Here is a 6,000-nt window from a genome sequence, read left to right on the forward strand (position 1 = left end):
GGACTAGAAGTGACTAACTCTGCAAAGATTATCTTAGCGTGTGGCGTGTCAAAGGATACACCTCTTGCAGGTCTCTCTATGTTTGGCACCTAGCAGGTGAGGCCCGAGGTCAGTGCAACATTCAGTGTTCAAAGTTCTCCTTCTTCAGCTGCTAATGTGAACTCGCCTGCTAGGTCTTCCGTTCACGCTCACAGCTAAAAATGAAGCTGCAGCTAACCGTGGACGTTTCACTTAATGCACACCAGAGCAACTCAAACATTTTCTAACGTCGTCCCGACTTCAAGCGACAAAAACATCCTCCCGAGGGGGTTGTCGCTCCTAGCGCTGTGCCTGTGATATTACAATGGCTTCAACAGCGTAACGGCAGCGGCACACCAACACAAACAAGTTCCAAAAGAATGCCGAAATACCTCTGTCACTTCTTGGCTCCTCGTTATGTCAGAAGCATATCAAGAGGAAGATGCGGTAGTGCAAATTGCTTTACATCTCTGTTGTTGCTCTGACGCGGAAAGCCACAGCAGTCTGGGGCACAACAACAGGCAACCGCTTCATTTAGTTGTATGAGAAGTTATTCCGTCAAAAGCTGGCCGCGAGGCTTTGAGACGCTCAGCTCGAGCCCAGGAGGCAGTGCACGATGTCAAAGCCACACAAGCCGCTTCAGCTGCTGCTGCTGTCACGGCGGGCGTGTCCCCGCAAGCTGTCATCAAACAAACCCACCTCCCGGTTACACCGAGCCCGTGTCAAAAATGCTGCCTTCAGGTACACCTCGAAATATCCGAGAGAGCTGACGTTTGACATCGCTGTCGTAGAAAAGTTGCTATAAAGCAAGCCGCTTTTCATACTGAAAAGTAGCAAAAAAAGATTAAAACGTTAGTTTTATTTTTTTGTTATTATTTATAAGAAACGTAGTCATTTGAAATCGTAGCGAGTGTCCTCTATGTTGCACTTTTTTCACACAAATGGCAAAAAGAAAGCAGACATACTACTCTGCACGAAATGAGAGTATAACACAGCTGCTAATTGTAACTGCTAGTTCTACTAACAATTGATTCTTTTTCCTCCTTTAGGCCTTCTAAGCAGACATTTCCTACAGTTTGTAAAAGCAGCAAAAGCTCTGTTACAGTGGGAGGGGCCGACCTACACGGCTGGGGGTGAAGTGAAGCCGGGCCAGTAACACCTAAGCAGGCAGTGCAGGTCGAAATAGATTTATTATGTAACGTGTGCACTGCAAAGCTGTGATACTTTAAAATGATAATAATCACCGTCATGGTGACATGGTGATCTTGGTTTTGGCTGAATAGGGTAAGTGTGTGGGAGTAAAAGAAACGATATGGTTATGGTATGTTTTACAAGTAATCTGTAACCTAACACAAATGAATCTCATTTAAATTCTTACATACAAGCTGTTAAACAGTCATCCTTTTTTCATTGATTATTTCTTTATTATTTTAAAAATATTACTCTTCAATTTTGGACACACGCCGTCTTTAATCCAATCAAAACAATGATTGATAAATCTGCTGAATCTATATAATTGAGCTTTGTGTTGCGAATTTCGACGTACATTTCCTGAGAATTACTGTGGACAAATAATTAGAAAGCCTCGATGATGGCCACAAGGTGGCGATATAAAATCAATAAACTCTGAGAAGAGCATGTCAAAGAGGATGCATGCTTAATGCATTGCTGCTTGAATTATAAAAGGTTTTAAAAAAGAAGAAGATGGTAACCAAATCACAACCAAACTAATAAGTGTCTGATATGCTATCATCTGTGTGCCAGTGTTAAAGAGTGTAAGCCTATCTGTGTGGTGGAGGCAACTATAATAAACCAGTAGGTGCTATTATATGTAAGCAATATACAGTGTGTAGTATTTTAGACAGATTCACTGTTTGCCCTAAAGATGGGACAATAACGTGAGATATGCATAACATGGGTCCATTGTGCTATCTTCATTGCCTTCCTTTCGTCCTGCTATACTGTTTCTCTGTTTCATCCAAGCAGGAGGGATTTTACCCAAACGAACAACTGCTCTAACAGGCGGACCCTCGTCTGTTCTGACAGAGCTGCCGCTGCCAGAGAAGGCAGACAGGCAGTCAGAAAGGCAGGTGGATCGGCGGGCAAACAGGCGGAGGGTTAGGCGCCACAAGGAGCAGGAGACTGGGGCCTCGTACAATCGGGCCCATCAGCCATATTCAGCCAGGCATGTGTCCCCTGCCTAAGCCAGCAGGGACACACAGTCAGGCATGTCGATGGCCTCAGCCGGCACAAGCAGATGTTTTCTGGGTATTGTTGTTCCGCCTCTCTGGTAATTGTTTTCCTTCAGGACCAGCCAGTGGGACAAGGTGCCAGGTTGTGTTGTGGGAAGGAGTTATGAGGAGATGGAGAGACAGAGTGTATTATCAGTCAGCAGCGCTTTGCAGGCTGCTGTATGCAAGCTGTCCAGCTTTTTCTTTGTGCTCCATGCCGCTTGAATTACAGTACGAGAGACTGAAAAGAATTAAGCATTTGCTATTTGGGCTTTGATTTTGCATTTCAGTGTTGAAATGCAAGTATCGCTCTGGCTGCAGCAGGGTGGCATGCAAATTGAGCATCGAGTAGCCTTTTGAGGCCTTCGTTTTTAGCACAATTTCAGTTAGCACAATTTCAGTTTGTGTTTCAGAGCATAGCGTGGTGCTGAGGCTGGAGTTATGTGTGTCTTACAATCAGTGCAGTGAATTGGTGTTGTGATGTCAGTTTACCCTCGCAGACACTTAGCAGTTTGTTGTGGTACAGAGAGCAGCTAATGCACTCAAACTGTGTTAGGCACTGAGTGTTATCCTGTGATCCCATGTTGAAAGTGCCCTCTTAATTAGCACAGTGAACTACAGAGACCTTATTATGGGGTCAGATGTTCTCCAGAGCTCCTTGAGAGCAGAAACAGGAAAGACCCACTAGGGGGCACTTTGAGACTTTGGATCAAAACTGTGAGTAACAGCCTATTTCCTAAAGTAAACTGTTCAATACTTAAAAAAATTACTGATTTAAAATTTTCTGTAAATTACTGGCTATATTTACAATTTTTAATCATGTGCGTTTGCTTTGACTGCTAAATGATGGAACTCTTGGTTGCTTTCTAAAGCTTTTATCCCGAAGCTTCATGGATGTTTTTGTCTGTGCTCGGACTCTACAGCTAGAGTACACGGCTCCATCCATCACTCAAACTGTTTGTCATTTCAGTGCTGAACCCAAAAGCTGCTCGGCATCCTCTCCCAGCAAGGAGCACTGACTCAAAAGAAGGATCCTGAGGTATGATGAAGCTACTCTTATCTGTTGCCATAGCATGCCACACTTCTGTGAAGATGCAGCCCACACTAAAAGCTAGTGTCAAGATGTTAAGCTTTTTTTCAGACTGACGCAAGATGTAAGTAATTTGGTCCAGTCCTGTTTTCTTTTTCTTAAAAAAAAAAAAATATATATATATATATATATAAATATATAATTGTAGGTGTTAAGCGCACTGTTAAGAGCATGTGGGGAAGGCAGACAGAAAAAGCCGTGGAATCTGCTGTTCACGAGCAGAGCATTGGATGAAGACTGCATTTCATAATCTGTCCTTGCTGCCAAAAGATGCAAGTGAAAATAGAGCCGATGTCACATCTGTCTTTTCACTATTTTCGAAGCCATGCAGGATCCCAGCGTTTGTGTAATCCCGTTGCGAACATCATCCAGGCCAGGCGGAGAGTTTAGACCTTGTTGCTCTCCATGCGTGTATGTCTGTGTTTCATGTGCTTTTTTGTTTGTTTCCACCGCGATTTGTTGGGCCTTTCTGCCACAGTGCAGAACCGTCTGAAAAACGAAGAGGCATCTGAGGCCCCCGTGGCCATGGGGTCACACCGCAGCCTTGTGAAGCTGTGGCGGTTATCAGCACGCCTCACTGTACGCTGCACAACAGTCCAGCCTGATTACAGAGTAGCACCTTAGCCTGCCGTATTTTTCACACCTAGGATGAAGGAGTGACAGCATCTGTGGGATAAGATTGTGCTGGATGAGATGAATTTGCACAAGGAAGGGTGGGTAGCATACCTGAACAGAAAAAAGTACATGTAAGGAGAGAAAGTTTGTCTTTTTTGGGCCTATATAGTGATATATTCTTTTATTAAAGAGGGGGCAAAGAATTGATTCTCTCCACGACCTACAGACATGATTTTACATCCTAATGTTTATGTGTAAACTTTAATCATCGTGTTTATGTGTTTGCTTGTGCACATGGATGCCTGCTCCTTGCCAGTGAATCATACCTGTCAAAATCATATTATCCATGACTCAAACCCCACCCACTGCTGGCATAATTGACAGTTCAGGCACAGATGAAAAACCACACGACAAATAATCACCAAAATATAGCCGCTGCGGCGTGAAAAAAATAAACGCCTCTGAGTCACAGAAAGGGACCTTGAAAAATCTTAGTCATACATTGAATTTTGTCATCGCTGCGATCAATGGAAAATACAACGAGGAGAATTGGGAGGGAAAAAAATCAAATAGGAATCACTGAATTGTTTAAAAGAGGGATGAGATGGAGAATAATAAACGTGATTTCTGATTTTTAAACGGTAGCCTGAAAGCTTTATTTTGATTTCTTCTCTATACAGGCGTCCTATGTATTCAGGACAAAAGCATGATGTGTTCCAAGAGTATTGGTGTGGCTAAAACTAACAAGAGGACAAAAGAACTGCGCCTGCTGATATACCATGTGTCAACTGCCCTGTTTGTGTGTGCGCGTGTGCGCGCGTGTGTTTGTGTGGGTGCTTATGAGCAAGCACATGCATACATTTGTGTCAGCCGCAGTGTGCATAGAGGTGTTTTTCTTTCTTTCTTTTTTTTTCTTCTCCTCGTTGGTGTGAACTGTAAAAGAAATGCAGGCCAATTATTTTTATTGTTTAACGTGTGTAAAGGTCTCACACAAGAGCCAACTAGGAGAAAAGTCAAACATTCAGTCTGGCTGATGACTGTGAAAAACAAAAAAACATTACATGTTAAGAATATATCCTAAAAATGCTTTCAAATGACACATTTTTAGATTAACGTACTTTTACATATATACATATTTAATCTTTCAGAGAAAAAAAATCCGCAGATTAAACAAAACTTTTAGACGATTATGAACACAGCAGCGAGTTAACGACTCCCTTTTACTCGTCGCGCGATTCTGTTTCGACCTTCTAAAATATATCTCGCGGCCGACCAATTATCGGAATTTAGTGACTCTTTGTTCGCTTCAAGTTTTTGTTTCGAACCTCATTGAAAAGTTTTCGTGGACACAACCGCACATGGGCGAACCCAGTCAGCTGCATCGGCTGCATGTTACTTCATGTAAAACTGCATGCCCAAGTGTTACTTTGTGGCTGTTGATGTTTCCAAGCTGGGTTGAATCATTAGGAAGTGATTCTCTCTAACAAGGGCTAAGGAGCTGTCAGGAGACATTCACAGGCAGGTTTCGCCATGGAGAGTGTGAGGAGTCTTATCAGGGTCTTAGCTGTTTTGCTGCGCCTGTTTATAAAGAGCCTGCTTTATTTGGAGTGAATGCATTCTAGCAAGGTCTCTACTGTTGCTGTGCGTTGATTAAAAGTGTTTTCACGATTACCCGTAGTGAGTCTATTCCAGCCTAACAGGGTTACTAGCAGTTTTAATGAAGGGGAGTAATCATTACATGTGAAAGGGGTTTGTTGGGGTCTCGCGCTGCCTTTCTCTGCTTGTTGTGAGTGTCACGAGCAACTTTGACTCGGGATTGCGTCAGATTTTGCTTTTCTGCTTCTGTGCAAGATTTGTTGAGTTTGCTGACGCTTTTTAGTTTTTCCACAAAAAAAGAGAAAAGAAAAGTAAAGGAGAAATATGTCAGACTGTTCTACTCAGTTATGTCATTATTACCAACATTCATAAAAACACTTCCCTGCAAACGCTCCCTTCTTTTAAATCTGCACAAATTTTTGTAAACTGTGATGAGAGCCATATATCTTT

General features: G+C 42.8%; 1 protein-coding gene across 1 annotated transcript in view; it reads right to left on the reverse strand.

Annotated features, from left to right (window-relative positions):
- The window catches only part of LOC146643618 (RNA-binding motif, single-stranded-interacting protein 3), a 313,547-nt gene extending 312,906 nt beyond the window's left edge, over nucleotides 1-641 (reverse strand). The window contains exon 1 of the mRNA XM_085395367.1: nucleotides 411-641. The gene's annotated coding sequence lies outside the window, so the exon portion shown is untranslated. The remainder of the gene's footprint in view (nucleotides 1-410) is intronic.
- Nucleotides 642-6,000: the final 5,359 nt, after the last annotated feature.

Source organism: Rhamphochromis longiceps, linkage group LG22 (assembly GCF_057381845.1).
Source record: "Rhamphochromis longiceps isolate RC_006_pf linkage group LG22, R_longiceps_female_GT1.1, whole genome shotgun sequence".
NCBI classification, from domain to species: domain Eukaryota; kingdom Metazoa; phylum Chordata; class Actinopteri; order Cichliformes; family Cichlidae; genus Rhamphochromis; species Rhamphochromis longiceps.